We start from the raw sequence: 24,382 nt of genomic DNA, 5'->3' as shown, positions 1-24,382 counted from the left end.
AGACTTTATTTTTTGGGGCTCTAAAATCGCTGCAGATGGTGACAGCAGCCATGAAATAAAAAATGGTTACTCCTTGGAAGAAAAGTTATGACCAACCTAGATAGTATATTAAAAAGCAGAGATATTACTTTGCCAACAAAGGTCTGTCTAGCCAATGCTATGGTTTTTCCAGTGGTCATGTATGGATGTGAGTGTTGGACTATAAAGAAAGCTTAGTGCCATAGAATTGATGCTTTTGAACTGTGGTATTGGAGAAGACTCTTGAGAGTCCCTTGGACAGCAAGCAGATCCAACCAGTCCATCCTAACAGAGATCAGTCCTGAATGTTCGTTGGAAGGACTGATGTTGAAGCTGAAACTCCAATACTTTGGCCACCTGATGTGAAGAACTGACTCATTTGAAAAGACCTTGATGCTGGGAAAGACTGAAGGCAGGAGGAGAAGGGGATGACAGAGGATGAGATGGTTGGATGGCATCACCGACTCAATGAACATGAGTTTGTGTAAACTCTGGGTGTTGGTGATGGACAGGGAGGCCTGGTGTGCTGCAGTCTACGGGGTTGCAAAGAGCCAAACACGACTGAGTGACTGACTGAACTAACTGAACTTGACACATTTTTCTGTCTTTTGCTTTTGTTTATTCAACCACACAGACCTACAAATCAATTACTTCCTGATGTTCTGCTCCAGTTAGCCCGTCCTTTATTACCATCTATCATATCCATGTGATAACTTGAATTTGGTCTGTTTTACTGGTTACTATTACAACTTTTTGCTTATTTTGATTACCTACACTAAATTCCCAGTTGTGTGCTATGTACCCTATGGAGCTTAATGGGGGTGGAGGGAGGAGCTTCACATTTTTGCTCAAGTTTGACCTGTATCTGTTTCCTACCTATTTGTAAGGGCTCAGTTCATGCTTAGGTAAGCTACATATCTCTCTCACTCTTATAATATCTGATGGCCTTTACTGTGAATATGTCTCATGCACTAAAAAGCAGGACTGTATCCAAAATACATTTGGCTCAATCTATAGAAACATAACCACACTACTTTGGTAAAGTACAATAGCCATTTTGAGCTTGTTTCTTCATCTGGATTATTCGAATAAAAAGGCTTATTTTAAAAGGTAAATGGTAGGCTTGAACAATATAACATTTTAAAACCATTTGAGACTACCTACATAGTAGGCAGAATGAAAGTCTATGCTATCATTTGAATTATTACAGTCTTCTATCATTAATTTTATCTTTCTTTATATGACTGCATTATCTCCAAACCTGATCCTAAAATTCTTATATATATATGTTTCTGTATTTTTGCTATTTAAAGTTGGGGGATTGGATATAAAGGACTTTCAATTAATATTTGAAATGAGAATAAAACACTAAATTTCTAATTTTGATATTTCAATTTAAATTTTTCACTTTAACTATCACTTACATCATGAACTGCTTTAACTGAAGCATAATTTGATTTCCCAGCTAAGAAACTAATTTTATGAATATATTTATTCAGGAAAATTTTAATTACATCATTTTTATTTTCATATGATTACAGTGACAGAGAATTCTTAGAGCCATAATGACTGCATTTTAGCTGCAGTTCCGACATCAAATAGAGTCTTGGCAACAATGTCTGTGGCTTCGGATAACATTATATTAGCCTCTTGCCAACCCTGTAAGATGTACGTAGGCACTGTTGTGCCTCCTACCCCCTCAAAAGAGGATGTGAGAATAATTAATACTATGCAGTAGTGTATTCATCTTGAATGCCAAGAGGTCTGAGCCAATATCAAAAGTACGTGAGTTTCAGGCTGTTGCCTGCCAGGAATGTGCATCACATAATCTATTTCTAAACTGCAGAGTAGAATTGAGTAGGTGTTTGTTTTTTTAAACTTCTCAGTTTAGGAATTGATCAATATCAGGACCTAAACTATTGTGTCTTAAATGTAGACTTCAGAATAAAAGTTAGTTCCCAGTCCAGTTTTTTCTTTTTTTCATGTCCATATCTCCACATTTTTGCATGAATTCTTTAGGTGAGACTTACACATTCTTTTTCAACTTGAGTGCTGAAAGTACTAAAGTTTATAAAATACTGGAGAAATTATTCAAAACTGTTTTACTTGCTGCTTTTGTTATTCAGAAGTGAAGACAATCCATTTGACTAGATGCTTATCTCATGTCTTCAATTCTAAACAAATTATATTTCAAGTATTTGACAAAAATAATTAGCTAGAGTGTGACACATTACTAAATAAAAACAACTTGTCATCTCTATATCTTGCAAACCAATTAATCTGTTTTAAAAAATAGTATCATGTTTTATGATGTAAAAAGCAATAATATTTTTAACTTTGAAAATATATGCAAAAAGGGATAAATGTAAGATCTCCTAGAGACTTCCCTAGTGATCCAATGGCTAAGACTCTGCACTCCCAATGCTGGGAGCCCAGGTTTAATCCCTGGTCAGGGAACCAGATTCAACATGCCACAACTAAGACCCAGAGAAGCCAAATAAATATATATTCAAAAGAAAATGTAAGATTTCCTTCTCTCTTTCCTTCCTTCAATTCTTATAATAACCTGAAATATAGGTATTAAATCATTTCAATGACAATAATATTAAATTTCAGAAAGGTGGAGTGATAAGCTCAGGGTCTCAGAGCATATTACTGACAAAGTTGATATTTCAATTTTATCTTGTGATAATAGATTGAATTCCTATACTGCCTCATAATTAATGAGTCTTGAAACTTCTTTGCCATTCTCTTGCTATTTACTCATACATCTTTTTTTTAAAATTATGTTAATCTGTTTTTAAAGTCATAATATGCTCCACAAATATGAGATGCGATCAAATGTGCTTACTTCTCCTATTCTGTACTACATGTGTGATGTAAGCCTGGGAGGTCAAGGCATTTTCTACTTCTCTGTATATCTGCAAAGGAGGGTTAATAACTTCAACACATTTTAATCATCTGTTGAGAAAAAACACAGAACTTGGCACGCTGATAATTGTAACTGTATCATAAACTATTCTGCAATATGTACCTTTTGACTACAAACAAGTTAGTAAACTCTCATAAGGGCTTTTACTCATAATGGAGTGCTGAGTTCAAATCCCAACTGCATTTGGAAGTCAGCTTCTCATCTTTAAGGTTTGTTATCTCCTTTTACAAGTTTTTTTTTAATGTTTATTTTTCCCCACAGTATAGGTCACATTATAACTTATGATTTATTTTCTCAGACTGTAGAATTCTTGAAGTCAAGATCCAGTCTAGCTCATTTTCACCACCAATAGCACTTAATGTAATACGGGTACAGAGTAGGTATTCAATAGATAGTTATTGAACTAAGTAAACACACTTTTATATTATAACGTGTCTCTCAGGAAAGTAAATTCTAAGATCATTGATCTGATAGTCACGCAAGCTCCATTTGCTCAAAAAGCATCCCATTATTATCTGACCTGTACTCTGTAATTTAAAATGATGATGTGATTGTTTCAAGAAAGTGAACGGACAAGGCTGGGCAACACTTCCCATCTCCCAGGTGTTGTGTGCTTTTTTGTGATAACCTCTGTCTCATTGTTTGTCCCATGGTCTGTATGTCCTAAACAACACTATACTCTTTGAGTTTTCTTATTTATTGATGCCTTGTTCTTAATACTGGTTAAATAAAAAAAAATCTCTATTTTTATTGTTGCAGTTAGTTTTTTTTTCAAAACCAAATATATCCTTGAGACATATATCTGGAATGTAAACAAAAGGACCCTAATATAAAAATAATCTGTTCTACATTTAAATCAAGTTCAATATGAATAAGAAAGGAACATGGAGAGAAGTTAAAAAAAGAATTCCTCAACAACACCGAAAACTTCTTCAGCTCTATATTTACATGTGTGCTTATATGCATGTAGGCATACACACACACATTTTTAATCACACGATTATTATTAATTCCAAATATTTTAACTCCAATCTTATCAAGTGATTTTTTTTCTAAATCAAAGTTTATCATAAGAATTCTTAAGGAAGTGATTTTTATTATTCCACTTACGTATTCACCATATAGAACAGGTGGTCAAGGGAAAATGGATAAATTTACCTATTTTGTGTAACAAGACTAAAGCACCACTAAATTGTTGAGTAAATCATAGGCTGACAAAGATTTGATTTGTGAAATCTTGAAAATGTTGAATAACCTTACAATATTGGGGAGCTTCCTGCTACAAACTGTATTGTGCCACTGGGTTTAAGCTTGGTCTCTGAGAGCAAAGGAATTTCAAATACCTCCCATAGATTCATAGAGCTTGTAACAATGACTAATCAGTGAGTATTTTCTGAGACTGCTTATGTTTTTTTAAAACTATCCTCAATAACATTCTTTAATTTTTTAATTTAATCTTTTGGCTGTGCTGCACCAGGCACATGGGATCTTATTTCCCTGACCAGGAATCAAATCTGTACCCCCTATACTGGAAGCACAGAGTTTTAACCACTGGACTGCCAGGGAAGTCCCAATAACAAGCTTTAGATAAGGCTGATTTAGAGTTAAGTCTTGGCTTTCAACTTCATCATTATGTAAATTTAAGTTGATGACTGACTCCCTCATTGCTTTCAACCATAAATTTTGAATAATAGTAACAGTTCACTACTTTGCCAACAAAGGTCCATCTAGTAAAAGCTATGGTTTTTCCAGTAATCATGTGTGGATGTGAGCGTTGGACTATAAAGAAAGCTGAGCACCAAAGAATTGATGTTTTTGAACTGTGGTGTTGGAGAAGATTCTTGAGAGTCCTTTGGACTACAAGGAGATCCAACCAGTCCATCCTAAAGAAGATCAATCCTGAATATTCATTGGAAAGACTGATGTTAAAGCTGAAACTCCAATATTTTGGCCACCTGATGCAAAGAACTGACTCATTGGAAAAGACCCTGATACTGGGAAAGATTGAAGGTGGGAGAAGAGGACGACAGAGGATGAGATGGTTGGATGGTATCACTGACTCAATGGACATAAGTTTGAGTAAACTCCAGGGGTTGGTCATGGACAGGGAGGCCTGGCGTGCTGCAGTCCATGGGGTCCCAAAGTGTCAGACATGACTGAACAACTGAAATGAACTGAACAATTCACTTTGTTTTTGAAAGGGTTGCTGCTAATGTATATGATTCATTCAACAAGTGACCTACAAATGATAGAAACAGAAGGCCTGAAATTTCTCCCAGGGCACCTTTAGAAAACTGGATCATGTTCAGTCACCTACCATGCAAGATATGGGTGGCATCACTGACTCAATGGACCTGAGTTTGAGCAAGCTCCTGGGAGATAGTGAAGGACAGGGAAGCCTGGTGTGCTGCAGTTCATGGGGTCATAAAGAGTTGAACATGACTGAGTGACTGAACAATAACAAGATATTATATAGATGAATTCTAATGTGCAAATTCTAAGCTGTTAACCATAACAGTTATCTGTGATATGCTGATAATTACTTGAACAGGATTTCAAAAAGAGTGAAAGGATCCTTCTGAGATATTTGAGAAGACTTCATGGAAGAAGGGTTTTGAAAATAAACATTATTTAGAAGTCTGGAAAAAAGAGGAGAAAAATTCAGCAAGAGAACTACATAAACAAAGTTACAAACAAAAGGGACAAACATGAGATTTTCCCCCCAAGCATTTAGAGAATTGGCTTTAGAAGTGCAGAGAAACACAGGAGATAGCAGAAAATATTTTGACAGATATGCTAGGGTCATATTACAAAGGGTATTGAATGTGGAAAAAAAAACACAGGAGTTAATTTTAACATCTCAAACAAAATGAATAAAATTTTTAGATGAGTGAAATATCATGATAAATAAAAATTATATTAATGAAAATTAGAAAGAGGAGACTATAGTCATCTCTTTGAGACCCCATGGACTATAGCCCATCAGGCTCTTCTGTCTGTTGAATTCTTCAGGCAGAAATACTAGAGTGGGTTGCCATCCCCTTCTCCAGGTTATCTTTCCAACCCAGTGTTCGCACCTGGGTTTCCTGCATTGCAGGCAGATCCTATACCATTTGAGCCACTGGAGGCTCAATACAGCCATGGAGGGGACTCAGGAATAGAAGAAGTAATGATGCAGCTGACTGGAGGGAGAAAAGGAAGAGGGACAGGAAGTGCTTGATTTTATTCATATTTATTTGAAAAAGCAGCAGAACTTATAAGTGAAAACAGCCAGTAGGAAGGAGAAGAGATGCAGGTTTCAGTGGCATCTTAATGTTTTAGAATTAACAGTTATCTTACAGATAACTAATCATCATTGGCAAATGAAAAACTGAGAGCCAGAGAAGTTGAGAAATTCGTTTGTGAATTGAATTTGCAGATCTGTTCCAGTCTTGATCTAGTATCATTTCCATCATAATGACATCTTCAGATCAGATCAGTCGCTCAGTCATGTCCGACTCTTTACGACCCCATGAATTGCAGCACGCCAGGCCTCCCTGTCCATCACCAACTCCTGGAGTTCACTGAGAGTCACGTCCATCGAGTCAGTGATGCCATCCAGCCATCTCATCCTCTGTCGTCCCCTTCTCCTCCTGCCCCCAATCCCTCCCAGCATCAGAGTCTTTTCCAATGACATCTTAGCAGTGAGAATGAATGGAGTCCCCAGAGAAGACTTAGATTGTCTAGAGAAGAACTCAGGAAGCTTAAATATGTGGAATGCAAGTGCAGAGAAAGAGAAAAGAGGGATATCAGTCAGTAAGGAAAATCACAGGAGTGGGTCAGAGATAGAAGGGAAATCATTACATCCTAGTTCATCTGAATTGAGGGAGAAAAATATAAGATGGTGTTCTGTTGATTCAGTATTTAAAGAGAAGGATGGCAAATAGAAGCTATTCTATTTGGCAATAGGAAAATTGGCAGACACCTGAGTAAATGAGATTATAAGTGAAGCAGGGAGAAATAAATTAGAGAGGAATTTTCAAGAGGCTTGGAAAAAGGATAGCAGAATGACACTGGTTTATTTATTTCATAATAAAGGAAGTATAGACAAATTTGAAGACAGAGACAAAGGATCTACATTAGTGAGACAGTTCACATTAGCCAGTTGTGGATAGCTATGGGAATAGATGTATTCGAGGATGAGAATAAAGAACTTTAAAACACAATAGGTTAGCTTTAGCCATAAAAAGGGGTTATTTTTTTCAAGATTAAAAGGAGAGATAAAAGCATATATAAGTTACAGAAACACAAATGTTAAACTAGAAATAAAGATAAAAGTGAACACATACCAAATTTATATCTTTATTGATTGGTCTGTTTGGAGTAAAAGTCAAACTCACTTACACATAAATAATAAGACCATGAGGGATGAATGAATTATTTCAGAAAGAGTGGAATTTCTGCAGAAGTTGGCATATGAGGAGAATTAAGGAGATTAATAAGGATATTATATTAGAAATGTTTTAGGGTATGAACGACAAAATAGCTAGCAGTGGCTTAAGACATTTAAATATCTCCCATTACAAGAAGTGTAGACGTAGGTATTTTCAAAATTGTCTCAGCAACTCAGTAATATCAAAGAATATTGGGTCAGCTTCTCTAGATTTCTCTTGGCTTTTTGGCTATGGTCAAATGATCACATCTTCATATGACAACAAGTAGGGTGAAAGGAAGAGATAGTGAAAATAGAAAATCTCCTCATGCTTCCCTGCTGGCTCAGTTGGTAAAGAATCTGCCTGCAGTGCTGGAGACCCAGGTTCAATCCCTGGGTTGGGAAGATCCCCTGGAGACGGGAATGGCAACCCACTCCAAAATTCTTGAATGGAGAATTCCATGGACAGAGGAGCCTGGCGGGCCACAGTCCATGGGTTGCAAAGAGTTGGACACGACAGAGTGACTAACACACACATCTGTAGATTTCTCTTGGCTTTTCAACTATGGTCCAATGATCATATCTTCATATAACAACAAGTAAGGTGAAAGGAAGAGACAGTGAAAATAGAAAATCTCCTCATACATTTTTCTCTTTTAATATGAAACAAAATTATGTGAAGCTGATTTTATTTACATCTTGTGAAAGAATCCAGGTGAAAAGAACGAGTGAACAAAGTCTGATCTCTCTTACTTCCTTAAGTGGTCTATATTATATATGATGATTGCAGTTATTTTTTAGTGACTGTACTGCTTTTAATTACAAAAACCTATTGATAATGTCTGAAGCACGGTACAAATAACCTTGCTTGATCAGGGTTGCCTCATCACTACTTTGAGTATTATTTAGTGTCAAATACCAAGAATGAACACCATAATATCATGCCAAAAAGTATTTTATTTAAAAAGACTTTGCATCTTTTCAAACTGTAGGACTGTAGTATTCCATCCACTAATACACACTAAGTCACTTCAATTATGTCCGATTCTTTGAGACCCTATGGACTGTAGCTCTCCAGGATCCTGTGTCCGTCGAATTCTTCAGGCAAAAATACTGGAGTGGGTTGCCATGCCCTTCTCCAGGGAATCTTCCACCCTGAGGGATCAAACTCACTAATCTAATGACCAAATACAAATTTTCACCTGTGACCTGTATTATGCCAAATGTTATAGCATGAATTGTTAAAAAAAAAAAAAAAACACAACACATATGGGAAGGAGTAAAAAGTTCATAGTGCCAGTCTAATTTTGGATGGAGAAAGGATCATAGGTGTCTTCTTTCATATTGAGTAAGGTGTATGAATAGCTAACTGATAAAAAGTACAGTATTTTCATATGCTAATTCACAAAACCAGTCATAGAAACTTTAAGAAGATTGAAATTATACCAAGCATTTTTCTGGTCCCAATGGTATGAAACTAGAATCAATTACAAGAAGAAAACTGAAAAGCTCATAAATATGTGGAAATTAAGCAACATGCTACTGAAAAAAATGGGCCAAAGAATAAATAAATAAAAGTATATTGAGACAAATGAAATCAGAAGTACTACATATCAATACTTATAGGATGCAGCAGAAAATAGTCCTAAGAGGTAAGTTCATAACAGTAAATTTCTACATTAAGAAAACAACTGTGGCGGATTCATTTTGATATTTGGCAAAACCAATACAATATTGTAAAGTTTAAAAAAAAAAAGAAAGAAAGAAAACAAAAGAGCTCAAATAAACTACCTAACTTTATAACTCAAGAAACTAGAAAAAGAACAAATGAAACTCCAAATTAATAAAAGGAAGGAAGAAAATATCGAAGATTAGAGCAGAAATAAATTGGACAAGAGGCAAAAAAGACAATAGAAAGGACGCATTAAACTAAGAGCTTGGTTTTTGAAAAGATAAACATTACAACTGATATCACAGAGATACAAAGGATCTTAAGAGACCGTCACGAACAATTATTGGTCAACAAACTGGGCCATCTGGAAGACATGAGTGAATTTCTAGAAACATATAATCTACCAAGACTGAGTCATGAAGAAACAGAAAATATGTATAGACCATTTATTAGTAAGGAGTTTGAATAAGTGATCAAAAACCCCTGAACAGCAAAAAAAGCCCCACACCAGATTACTTCACTAGTGGAGTCTACAAACAATTAAAGGAGAATCAACACCATCCCTAAAATTCTTCTAAAAATATAAAATAGTAGGGAACATGTCAAAATTCATTTTAGAAGGCCAGCATTACCATGATATCAAAGACAGCCAAAGATTCTATTTGAAAATAAAATTACAGGCAAATATCCCTTTTGAACATGGATGCAAAAATCATCATTAACATATTAACAAAATGACTTCAACAATACATTAAAAGGATCATATACCATGATAATAGGGGAATTTATTCTACAGGTGCAAGGATGGTTTGACATTCACAAGTCAATTAATATAATAAACCGCATTAACAAAATAAATGATAAAAAAAATCATATGATCACCTCAATAGATGCAAAAAACAATTTGACAAAGTTCAATATCATTTAATGAAAAAAACTCTCAACAAAATGAGAATAGAGGGAATAAAAGTTCAATAGAATAAAGGCCATTTAGGACAAGCCTGCAACTAACTTCATATTGAATGGTGAGAAACTGAAAGCTTTTCCTCTAAGATGAGGAACAAGAGGATGCTCATTCTCACCACTTTTATTCAAGATAGTTCTGGAAGTCACAGCCAGAGGAATTAGGCAAGAAAAAAAGCCATCTAAATCAAAAACAAAGATGCAAAACTGTTTCTATTTGCAGATGACATGATATTATGTACACTAAACACTGAAGAGTACAAAAAAAAAAAAAAAAGAAAACACCCTGTTAGAACTATTAAATTCAAAAAAATAGAAATCATTCCAAGCATTTTTTCTGACCACAATGCAGTAAGATTAGATCTCAATTACAGGAGAAAAACTATTAAAAATTCCAACATATGGAGGCTGAACAACATGCTGCTGAATAACCAACAAATCACAGAAGAAATCAAAAAAGAAATCAAAATTTGCATAGAAACGAATGAAAATGAAAACACAACAACCCAAAACCTGTGGGACACAGTAAAAGCAGTCCTAAGGGGAAAGTTCATAGCAATACAGGCACACCTCAAGAAACAAGAAAAAAGTCAAATAAATAACCTAACTCTACACCTAAAGCAACTAGAAAAGGAAGAAATGAAGAACCCCAGGGTTAGTAGAAGGAAAGAAATCTTAAAAATTAGAGCAAAAATAAATGCAAAAGAAACAAAAGAGACCATAGCAAAAATCAACAAAGCCAAAAGCTGGTTCTTTGAAAGGATAAATAAAATTGACAAACCATTAGCCAGACTCATCAAGAAACAAAGGGAGAAAAATCAAATCAACAAAATTAGAAACGAAAATGGAGAGATCACAACAGACAACACAGAAATACAAAGGATCATAAGAGACTACTATCAACAATTATATGCCAATAAAATGGACAACGTGGAAGAAATGGACAAATTCTTAGAAAAGTACAACTTTCTCAAACTGGACCAGGAAGAAATAGAAAATCTTAACAGACCCATCACAAGCACGGAAATTGAAACTGTAATCAAAAATCTTCCAGCAAACAAAAGCCCAGGTCCAGATGGCTTCACAGCTGAATTCTACCAAAAATTTAGAGAAGAGCTAACACCTATCCTGCTCAAACTCTTCCAGAAAATTGCAGAGGAAGGTAAACTTCCAAACTCATTCTATGAGGCCACCATCACCCTAATACCAAAACCTGACAAAGATCCCACAAAAAAAGAAAACTACAGGCCAATATCACTGATGAACATAGATGCAAAAATCCTTAACAAAATTCTAGCAATCAGAATCCAACAACACATTAAAAAGATCATACACCATGATCAAGTGGGCTTTATCCCAGGGATGCAAGGATTCTTCAATATCCGCAAATCAATCAATGTAATACACCACATTAACAAATTGAAAAATAAAAACCATATGATTATCTCAATAGATGCAGAGAAAGCCTTTGACAAAATTCAACATCCATTTATGATAAAAAACTCTCCAGAAAGCAGGAATAGAAGGAACATACCTCAACATAATAAAAGCTATATATGACAAACCCACAGCAAACATTATCCTCAATGGTGAAAAATTGAAAGCATTTCCTCTAAAGTCAGGAACAAGACAAGGGTGCCCACTTTCACCATTACTATTCAACATAGTTTTGGAAGTTTTGGCCACAGCAATCAGAGCAGAAAAAGAAATAAAAGGAATCCAAATTGGAAAAGAAGAAGTAAAACTCTATTTGCAGATGACATGATCCTCTACATAGAAAACCCTAAAGATTCCACCAGAAAATTACTAGAAATAATCAATGACTATAGTAAAGTTGCAGGATATAAAATCAACACACAGAAATCCCTTGCATTCCTATACACTAATAATGAGAAAACAGAAAGAGAAATTAAGGAAACAATTCCATTCACCATTGCAACAGAAAGAATAAAATACTTAGGAATATATCTACCTAAAGAAACTAAAGACCTATATATAGAAAACTATAAAACACTGGTGAAAGAAATCAAAGAGGACACTAATAGATGGAGAAATATACCATGTTCATGGATTGGAAGAATCAATATAGTGAAAATGAGTATACTACCCAAAGCAATTTATAGATTCAACGCAATCCCTATCAAGCTACCAACAGTATTCTTCACAGAGCTAGAACAAATAATTTCACAATTTGTATGGAAATACAAAAAACCTCGAATAGCCAAAGCGATCTTGAGAAAGAAGAATGGAACTGGAGGAATCAACCTATCTGACTTCAGGCTCTACTACAAAGCCACAGTTATCAAGACAGTATGGTACTGGCACAAAGACAGAAATATTGATCAATGGAATAAAATAGAAAGCCCAGAGATAAATCCACGCACATATGGACACCTTATCTTTGACAAAGGAGGCAAGAATATACAATGGATTAAAGACAATCTCTTTAACACGTGGTGCTGGGAAATCTGGTCAACCACTTGTAAAAGAATGAAACCAGACCACTTTCTAACACCATACACAAAAATAAACTCAAAATGGATTAAAGATCTAAACGTAAGACCAGAAACTATAAAACTCCTAGAGGAGAACATAGGCAAAACACTCTCCGACATACATCACAGCAGGATCCTCTATGACCCACCTCCCAGAATATTGGAAATAAAAGCAAAAATAAACAAATGGGACCTAATTAACCTTAAAAGCTTCTGTACATCAAAGGAAACTATTAGCAAGGTGAAAAGACAGCCTTCAGAATGGGAGAAAATAATAGCAAATGAAGCAACTGACAAACAACTAATCTCAAAAATATACAAGCAACTCCTACAGCTCAAATCCAGAAAAATAAACGACCCAATCAAAAAATGGGCCAAAGATCTAAATAGACATTTCTCCAAAGAAGACATACAGATGGCTAACAAACACATGAAACGATGCTCAACATCACTCATTATCAGAGAAATGCAAATCAAAACCACTATGAAGTACCATTTCACACCAGTCAGAATGGCTGCGATCCAAAAGTCTACAAATAATAAATGCTGGAGAGGGTGTGGAGAAAAGGGAACCCTCTTACACTGTTGGTGGGAATGCAAACTAGTACAGCCACTATGGAGAACAGTGTGGAGATTCCTTAAAAAACTGGAACTAGAACTGCCTTATGATCCAGCAATGCCACTGCTGGGCATACACACTGAGGAAACCAGAAGGGAAAGAGACACGTGTACCCCAATGTTCATCGCAGCACTGTTTATAATAGCCAGGACATGGAAGCAAGCTAGATGTCCATCAGCAGATGAATGGATAAGAAAGCTGTGGTACATATACACAATGGAGTATTACTCAGCCATTAAAAAGAATACATTTGAATCAGTTCTAATGAGGTGGATGAAACTGGAGCCTATTATACAGAGTGAAGTAAGCCAGAAGGAAAAACATAAATACAGTATACTAACGCATATATATGGAATTTAGAAAGATGGTAACAATAACCCGGTGTACGAGACAGCAAAAGAGACACTGGTGTATGGAACAGTCTTACGGACTCTGTGGGAGAGGGAGAGGGTGGGAAGATTTGGGAGAATGGCATTGAAACATGTAAAATATCATGTAAGAAACGAGTTGCCAGTCCAGGTTCAATGCACGATACTGGATGCTTGGGGCTAGTGCACTGGGACGACCCAGAGGGATGGTATGGGGAGGGAGGAGGGAGGAGGGTTCAGGATGGGGAACACATGTATACCTGTGGCAGATTCATTTTGATATTTGGCAAAACTAATACAATTATGTAAAGTTTAAAAATAAAATAAAATTAGAAAAAAAAATAAACAGAAAAAAAAAGAGAACTATTAAACAAATTCAGTAAAGTTTCTGGATAAAAAAAATCACTATACAAAAAATAGTTATGTTTCTATACACTAATAGCAAGCTATCATAAAGAGAATATTCTTTAAATCCCATTTACAACCATATCAAAAAGAATAAAATACCAAGGAACAAATTTAAACAAGAGTGAAAGACATGTACACTGAAAACTATAAAATAGTAATGAAAGGTACTGAAGAAGATACAAATAAGTGAAGAGATATTCCATGCTCATGGATTGGAAGAATGTAGTATCGTTAAAATGGTCATGCTACTCAAAGCAACCTAAAGATATTATGCAATCCTTCTCAAAATTATAATGGCTTGTTGTACAAAATACAACAAAAATTCATAAAATTGTATGGAACCACAAAAACTCTTGAACATCCAAAACAATCCTGACAAAAAATAAACCTTAAGACATAACACTTTTTGATTTCAAGCTATGTTACAAAACTCTAGGAATCAAAATAGTATGATACTGGCATAAAAAAAACACAGGCATAGATGATGGAACAAAATGAAGATCCCGTAGATAAATTCATGCTTATATAGTCAACCAATATTCGACAAAGAATCCAAGAACTCTCAACTGAGAAAAGATAGTCTTCAATTAATGTTGAATGGAAAACTGGACAACCACATGCAAAAGAATGAAACTGGACTCTGATTTTATAGCATACAAAAAGTCAACTCAAAATGGATTAAAGATTTAAATATACCTGAAATGATAAACCTCATAGAAGAAAGTAGGGGGTAACCTTCTCAGCATTCATCTTGACAATAATCTTTTATATTTGATACTAAAACCAAAGACACAAAAGCAAAAATAAACAAGTGATAATATATCATACTAAAAATCTTCTGCATAGCAAAGGAAACCACCAACAAAATGAAAAGGCAGCCTACTGAATGGGAGAAATATTTGTAAATTGCATGTCTTATAAAGGCTTAAAATCTAAATGTATAAAAATTCATTCAACTCAGTAGCACATAAAACAAACCATATGATTAAAACATAGGCAGAGGAACTAAAAGACATTCATCCAACGAAGATATCCAAATTGTCAGCAGGTACATGAAAAGACACTCAACATCACTAAGCCTCAGAAATGAAAATCAAAACCGCAATGAGATATCACCTCACATCTATAAGAATGGCAATTATCAAAAAGACAAGAGATAACAAATGCTAGTGAGGATGTGGAGAAAAGGGAACCTTTGTACATTGTTGATGGGAATGTAAATTGGTGAGTCCACTATGGAAAACAGCATGGACTTACCTCAAAAAATTAAAAATGAATTACCATAGGATCCAGCAAATCCACAAAGATACAAAACCACTAATTCTGTACACTCTCACTTACTGCAGCATGATTTACAATAAAGAAGACATGGAAAACTTAATCCATTAACTGATGAATGAATAAAGAAGATGTAGTGTATATGTGTATATACATATATACATAGTCAGTGATAAACAAGTGCTGTATTGTGCAACACAATGGATAGACTTTGAGGTGATTATGCTAAGTGAAGTAACCAGACAGAGTAAGACAAATAATGTATCGCCTCACATATATGTGAAATTAAAAAACAAAACAAAACATAGAAACAGAACAGATTGAGTTGCCAGATGCAGGAGGTGAGAATGAGGGTAAGAGAATTGGGTAAAGGTGGTCAAAAGATACAACTTTCTGGTTATAAGATAAATAAGCCCTGGGATTTATAGCATGGTTATTATAATTCACAAGACTGTATTGTATATTTGAAATTTGCTAAGTTTATCTTTAAAATGCTCATCACCAGAAAAAATGCAACTTATTTGAGGTGAAAAATGTTAATAACTTACTGTGGTAATCATTTCACAATATATGCATATATCAAATCAGTGGGTTGTGCATCTAAAACTAATACGAAGGTGTATGTCTATTATATCTCAATAAAACTGGGAATAAAAAGGAAATTCCAGGAAACAGTATCCTGTATCTGTTAGTATGTAGCTTAGTAAACTTGAGCCTGTTGTTTAGTCTCTCAAAAAAAAAAAAAATAAAATAAAACATTTAAATATACCATTCAAATAATAGTATGGCACACACCCCAAACCAGGCAACCTTCCCTTAATTTTAAAAGTGAGAAAACATTTTGTGATTGGAGTTCTTTCTATCTGTAGAATGATAATCACAGGAAAACTTTAAAGAGTAGGCATGTTGCATTGATTTAAAAGTGTCTTGAAAGATACATAATCTTTTTTAAAAAAAATTGGTACTATTTAGATCCTCTAATAGGAAAAGAAGTTTCCAGGTATCATTTAACATGAGATTGGTGAATTTTGTCAAAAATTATAAAATCACAAATGAACCTAAACATACCGCATTAATTTATTTGAATACCTGAACAAACAGCTTTGATCAGATCTTTTCTGAGTTTTTTTACATTTCTTTTAAATGACATATGGCAAGATTCAGCACGTTATCATACCACCACAATCCATGTGAAAGATCGAGTAGTATTAACTTTGTACAAAGATAAGTAATTAGATAATTATTTATCTAATTATGCAGATTGTTTATGCAGATTCTGTCACAGAAGGGAAGCAATACTGTACAATGAACAATGTATATACTAATATATGTTGAATAGGGGCCTCTGGGTTAATATGGATCTGGATTCCTGAAAGAGCTCTACCTCTGTGTAAACTTCCATCAGTGATTAGACTCTCTGACTTTTAGTTTCTTTATGTATAATATATTGACGTGAGAGTTGGACCATAAAGAAGTCTGAGCACCAAAGAATTGATGCTTTCAAACTGTGGTGCTGGAGAAGAATCTTGAGAGTCCCTTGGGCAGCAAGATCCAACCAGTGAATCCTAAAGGAAATAAATCCTAAATATTCATTGGAAGGACTGATGCTGAAGCTGAAACTCCAATACTTTGGCCATCTGATGCGAAGAGTCAACTCATTGGGAAAGACCTTGATGCTGGGAAAGATTGAGGGCCAGAGGAGAAGCGGCTGACAGAGGATGAGATGGTTGGATGGCATCACTGACTTAATGGACATGACTTTGAGCAGACTCTGGGAAGTAGTGAAAGACAGGGAAGCCTGGCATGCTGCACTCCAAGGGGTTACAAAGGTAGGACATGACTAAGCTACAGAAAAACAACAACATGTGTAATATGGGAATAATCACATTAAGTGAGACGGTACATACTTTTCATGGGGCTGGCCATGTTCTAAGTAATCAGTAATTGTGAACTACGAATGATATAGCTTTTACACATACTAAAGGTCTTTTTGTATTTTTTTTTTAATATTTACTCAAAAGAGTTGGAAATAGCTTCCATAAGAGTCCATATTTCTCTTATATGGAAAATTAATGTAAGATGTCAGTAATAAAAGAAACAACATAAAAATTCCCCTGTGTCATGTAACTATAGGGTATTTCTGGAAGAAAGCTGACCTACCTAATCAGCTATTACAAAACAGTTGACCTGTTAAGGCAGGGCCAGATAGGAGCTTGATTCAATACTCCCTACTTTACTGCAAAATCAAATCTGATATGTCCTCAGTTCATGTTTTTTATTTTTTTCATAGTTTTCCAGGGCCCCTTTTTGTTCAATCCCCATTGCCCATGGAGGGGAGTAGGTGGGAATGTTCTGATTTCTACCACCATAGATTGGTTTTGCTTGTTCTGAGCTTTATATAAGTATATGTTTCATGCCCTTTAATGTTTGATTGGGTTCTTTCACTCAGCATACTAATTTTGAATTTCATCCCTGTTACTGTGTTTATTAGATTAAAACAAACAAACAAGCTACTTTTACTGTACATAAAAGTTTTAAGGATAGTTCAAAGAATTTCTGTAAAACCATTCACCCAAATTGCCAATTGTCAGTGTTTTACCACATTTGTTTTCTCTTTCTGAGCCACTTGAGTTGAGCTGCAGAAGTTATGCCTCTTTACCCCTAAATATTTCCATTATATTGCCTGAAGATATCAGAACATCAGTGCACTTAGCAAAGTCAGAAAATCCACATGAAGATAATACTAACATCTAATCTAGACACCTTATTGAAATTCTATCATATTTGCCAACATTTTCCTTTATAGGGAAAACATGATTTTTGGTTCAAGATCCAATCTAGGATCATGTATTGTGTTTACTTTTCAGGTCTCTTTGGGATTATTTAGTTAGGAACAGTTTCTTGGTCTGAATTTGTCTTTCATAGTCTTGATATTTTTGAAGAGCATTTTGTCCTTGAATTTGGGTTGTCTGATATTTCCTCATTATTAAATTCAGGCTATGCTTTATTTGGCAGAAATGTCATGGGGATGATGCTGTATCCTCAGTACCTCCTATCAAGAGGCTCATGATGTCATTTTGCTCCATTAGTTGTGACACTTACATCAGATACCTGGCTAAGTTGGGGTCTGTCCGTTTTTTCTTCTACAAAAGTATTAGCTTTCACTTTGTTATTAAGAAATATTTTGAAGAGGGTTAATTTACTTCATTAAAATAAAAATGCTGAGTCATCTTTCCTTCTACGGCTACACCACAGTTTGTTAATTTATGTGCCTTGTTAATGGGAATGAAGTTTCCAGGTTTGTGCTACTATGAATAAAACTGCTATGAACATTCTACAGCAGCTGTTTTTGTAGACCTGCATTTCTGTTCCTGTTGTGTAGATGCTAGGAGTGAAATTGCAGGGGTATCCAGTAGAGATAAGGGTAATTAAAAAACAAAACAAAAGAAAAACACAAAAAAACAGAAAGCTTTCCAAGATGGTAAAATTGTTCCCACTGTTCCAAATCTTGCCAATATTTGGCATAGACTTCTTTTTACAATTTGAGCCATTTGAGTGGGAGGCAAATGGCATCTCATTTTGATTTTTATTTTGATTTCCCTGATGACTAATACTGGACATAATTTAATGTGCTTATTGGCCACGCATATATCTTCTTTTGTGAAGTATCTTTTGAAAGTATATTTTGCCCACTTAATATAGTGAGTGAAAGTCGCTCAGTCATGTCTGACTCTTTGTGACCCCATCGACTATACCGTCCACAGAATTCTCCAAGCCAGAATACTGGAGTGGGTAGCTTTTCCCTTCTTCAAGGGATATTTCCAACCCAGGGATAGAACCCACGTCTCCCACATTGCAGGCAGAGCAAACTCTTTATCAGCTGAGCCACAAGGGAAGCCCCACTTAATATAGGGCTTTATTTATTTATTATTGTTTTGTAGTAAATTTCTTTGCATATTCTAGATATGCTTCTTTCTTTTATTATTCTTTTTTTATGGATTATTTATTTATTCTGGACACCTGTCCTTTGCTATATGTATTGATGGCAAAGATTTTCTTCCAGCTTTGTGCTTGCCATTTCATTTCTTAAAATGGTATCTTTATATTTGTAAAAGTCCTGATTTTAATGAAACCCAATTTTCGTTAAAAATTATGGCTAATAGTTTATTCATACTAAGAATTTCTTTCCAAAACTCAAATTTGCGAAGATGTTTTTCAATGTCTTCTAAAGCTTTGTAGCTTTGGCATTAGCTTATCTCCTACCACAACTGCCATAAAATATGCTGCGCTCACACCAGACTGCCAATGGTCTTTAGGTGGCTTAGGTGTTTAATTCATTTGTTAGATTGGCACATGCTGCAACTTCCATTGTCTTGTAAACTCTTACTCATCTTTAAATCTGCTCTCTGTTCATGTTATTTTAACTTTCTTAAGATAGATTTACCTCTCTTTCTCTCCTTAGAACTTTGTAGGTCCATACGACCCTTATCAGATTGATATAAATAGTTGTGTCTTTGCCACTAGACAAGAAGGCTACTCACTGGTTAGCCTGCTTGTTACATTTACTAAATGGTTAGTTACATTTTAGATTTAAGTAGTTTATATATACCACATGCGGAGAAGGCAATGGCACCCCACTCCAGTACTCTCGCCTGGAAAATCCCATGGACGGAGGAGCCTGGTAGGCTGCAGTCCATGGGGTGGCAAAGAGTTGGACACAACTGAGCGACTTTACTTTCACTTTTCACTTTCACACACCGGAGAAGGCAATGGAAACCCACTCCAGTGTTTTTGCCTGGAGAATCCCAGGGACGGAGGAGCCTGGTGGGCTGCCGTCTATGGGGTCACACAGAGTCGGACACGACTGAAGTGACTTAGCAGCAGCAGCAGCAGCAGCATATACCACATGACAATCTTTGATGTGGCATTTCATTAATAATAATGAATTATTGTCTTAATGCAGTTAGTATATTGGTAAAATAATTATCAAAAACTCTGAGGAGCCTCTACCAAGTTTGAATTGTTGTGGTAGGAACTGATGACACAAAAATGATGAAAAAGGACAAACTAAAACATACTGCTATATTTTTATGGCATTTACAATTTAATGGGTGATTTGGCAGGTAATTACAAGATAAAGTATTTATTATCTTAAGAGAGATATGGAGGAGGCAATTCTGAGGGTCCATAGAGAATATATCTAGAACAAGCTCAGGGAAGATGTGTTGGAGAGAACCGTGTACATAGAGCCAGGAGTGTAACTTAGGGCTTGTAACTTAGACTTAGTAAAGTCTAACCTAGATAGCATATTGAAAAGCAGAGACATTACTTTGCCAACAAAGATCCATTTAGTCAAGGCTATGGTTTTTCCAATGGTCATGTATGGATGTGAGAGTTGGACTGTGAAGAAAGCTGAGCGCCAAATAATTGATGCTTTTGAACTGTGGTGTTGGAGAAGGCTCTTGAGAGTCCCTTGGACTGCAAGGAGATCCAACCAGTCCATTCTAAAGGAGATCAGTCCTGTGTGTTCTTTGGAAGGAATGATGTTAAAGCTGAAATTCCAGTACTTTGGCCACCTCATGCAAAGAGTTGACTCATTGGAAAAGACTCTGATGCTGGGAGGGATTGGGGGCAGGAGGAGAAGGGAGCGACAGAGGATGAGATGGCTGGATGGCATCACCGACTCGATGGACATGAGTTTGAGTGAACTCCGGGAGTTGGTGATGGACAGGGAGGCCTGGCATGCTGCGATTCATGGGGTCACAGAGAGTCAGACACGACTGAGTGACTGAACTGAACTGAACTGAACAGGTTATCAATTTTTCAGAGTTCTCTGAAAAACCTGTTGGAGAAGACTCTTGAGAGTCCCTTGGGCTGCAAGGAGATCAAACCAGCCCATGCTAAAGGAAATCGGTCCTGAATATTTATTGGAAAGACTGGTGCTGAAGCTGAAACTCCAATACTTTGGGCACCTGATGCGAAGAACTGACTCATTGGAAAAGACCCTGATGCTGGGAAAGATTTCTAGAGTGCTTATGTTGGTTCTAGGGACTAGCTCCTGAGAACTCGTAAGAGAACCTTCTCCATGTCTCTATTATGATAATCAACATAATATATTTTAATTGTCTGCTGAGTCCCATTAAATTGTATATGCTTTAAAACATAAGCTGTGTATTGTTTTATCATTTATTACTTTTGTTGTTGTTTTTAAGAAATAAGTATTCTCTCTGTTCCATCTGGTGACCAAACTAAAAATGCATGGATTCCTGGAGGTTGTACATAGTTAAGAATAAAAGAGACTGGATTTCAAAAGGCCAAATGTAAGGAACACGCCACATGAGGTGTCACTGATGTTGAAAGCCTGTGATTCAAACCAAGTGGATGAGGCAAAATTGGTTCTTTTTATTTGATTACAGCAAGAAGTAAAAAGGCAACTGAGCTAGGGAAAAAGAGAGAATCAGTAGAAAGAAAGAGATGGAAGTTGAAGAATGGAATTTTCTTGGTCCTGGTGTGTGGGGGGTGTATATCCGCAAAGTCTTCCCTTAACATGGGGGCCTCTAAGGACATAGCTGGACACTAAGGAGGCTATTCTGGTGTAAGGAAATGAAGTTTGGTGATGTTGGCTTGGCAGTGAAAACTGCCTACAGAAAAATGTAGCAATTTGGGAGTGTGGATAGTGCAGAATTTGGGGAGAGATGTAACATGGTGAAAGAGAGCAAAAACTATCCCCAGTTTCCGTGAGAAATGAGTTTGTCTGGAGAAGATTCATAGATTTCCAATAGGCCTAAGTTAGTCTGTGAAAGAATCTGGAAGGGTGAGTCATTTCTCTGCCACCAAATGGGGTTACTCCCATTAGAGACAGCCTAGAACGCCATCTGGAAATTTTTTTTCAACTGGAAAATTTCTTTAAAATTGGAGTATAATTGCTTTATAATGTTGTGTTAGTTTCTGCTGTACAGCTAAGTAAATCAGTCACCCATATTTATATTCTCTCCTCCTTGGATTTCCTTCCCATTTAGGTCACCATAGAACACTCAGTAGAGTTTCCTGTGCTATACAGTTCATTTTTATTAGTTATCTATTTTATACATAGTACTGTATATATGCCAATCCCAATCTCCCAACCCATCCTACAAACAATAAATGCTGGAGAGGGTATGGAGAAAAGGAAACCCTCTTTTGAGTGTGGGTTGCAGTGGTGAGAACACCAGATCCTAGCCACCAGACCAGTAGTCAGTGACAAAGGCTCTGGCCTTTGACTTTGCAGAAAATAGTTTCCACAAAGACAGAAAGTAGTGAAACAAGTAAAGTGTCTACTAAGAGGAAAAATGTATAGTACATGTGGATATGTACACATCGATGGGAATGAAACTGGTAGAGTCACTATGGAGAACAGTGTGGGGCTTTCTTAAAAAACTAAAAATAGAAATACCATATGACCCAGCAATCCCACTCCTGGGCATATATCCAGAGAAAATGATAATTCAAAAAGATACATGCACCCCAATGTTCATTGCAGCACTATTTACAATAACCAGGACATGCCTGTGTGCTCAGTAGCTAAGCAGTACCTGACTCTTTGTGGCCCAATGGATTGTAACCTGCTAAGCTCCTCTGTCCATGGGATTTCCCAGACAAGAATACTGAAGTGGCTAACCAGTACAGGAACACAACCTAAATGCCCATCAACAGAAGAATGGATAAAGAAGATTTGGTACATACATACAAACAAATATTACTCAGCCATTAAAATGAATGAAATGTGACATTTGCAGAGATGTGGATGGACCTAGAGACTGTCTTAGAGATTGAAGTAAGTCAAAAAGAGAAAAGCAAATATTTTATATTAATGCGTATGTGTGAATCTATGTAAATGGCACAGATGAACTTAATTCCATCTGGATTTTGAGGGAGGCAGTCATCCTTCCCTGAACTGGGGTTCAGCTGGGGATCTGCAGACGGAGAAGGCTTCAGATGCTGAGATCAGTTTTGGATGCTGTCCAGGCTGAAAGCTAGCTGGGATACCGCTCATCCTGAGGCAGGAGGCAGATGGGCACCCCAGGGTAAAGCAATTGAAGATTCATTCCCTATTGACCAAATCTCTAAGACAAGAATAGTAGGACGATTAAGGGAGAAGGCTGGGCCCTGCCCAGATCACATATCTTTCACTCCTGATATCAGGAGACCTCCTTGACCACATGTGCATAGAAAAGCTCCTTGTAGACCAATGAGGTGAGCAATGTCAAGGGCAAGGAATGTCCTACCTAGATGCCTTTTTGGTAAAATCCATCTTGGATAAGAGATGCATGCACATACATGGGAGGATCCGGAGATATACTAAACGTGGACTGTGAACCAGCAAACTCAAAATGATTGGCCAAAGGAAACCCAGAAGAAATAACCCATAAAAGTAATTCGAACTGCCGTGAGGGTGCGACTCAGTGACTCTCTTTCCCTGAATCTGCCCATATGCCTATCCACACATACTGTACTTTTTTCCTCTTAATAAGTTATTTACTTGATCCACTACTTTGTCTTTGTGGAAATTCTTTTCTACAAAGCCAAACACCAGAGTCTTTGTCACTGATGACTGGTTTAGTGGCTAGGATCTGGTACTTTCACTGCCGCCACCCAGCCTCAATCTCTGGTTGGGAATCCAAGCTCTGCTCCAAGCAGGTGCAGACTGAAGCCACCTGAGATCAACCCCAGATACTGACTAAAGTTCAATAGCTAGCTGCTGCTGCTAAGTCACTTCAGTCACGTCTGACTCTGTGCGATCCCATAGACGGCAGCCCACCAGGCTCCTCTGTCCCTGGGATTCTCCAGGCAAGAACACTGGAGTGGGTTGCCATTTCTTTCTCCAGTGCATGAAAGTGAAAAGTGAAAGTGAAGTTGCTCAGTCGTGTCTGACTCTTCATGACCCCAAGGACTGCAGCCTACCAGGCTCCTCCATCCATGGGATTTTCCAGGCAAGAGTGCTGGGGTGGGGTGCCATTGCCTTCTCTGTCAACAGCAAGAGCAGAAGACAAAAGAACTTCACAGACTGGAGATGCAATGCCACTCCTTGAGGGAGGATAGTTATCTAAGACAATTTCCCCTCTTCTACCTGCAGCTGTGGTGGAAAGGGGCACACAGACCTATAAAAAGAGAAGTGAGAAGCAGGGGTGAAGACCTTAAGACAGGGGGAAGTAAGGCGTTGAAGATAGTGATAGAAATAA

Source organism: Bos indicus x Bos taurus, chromosome 28 (genome assembly GCF_003369695.1).
Source record: "Bos indicus x Bos taurus breed Angus x Brahman F1 hybrid chromosome 28, Bos_hybrid_MaternalHap_v2.0, whole genome shotgun sequence".
Lineage (NCBI taxonomy): Eukaryota > Metazoa > Chordata > Mammalia > Artiodactyla > Bovidae > Bos > Bos indicus x Bos taurus.
The sequence above is the reverse complement of the archived record's forward strand: the minus strand, read 5'-3'. Positions refer to the sequence as shown.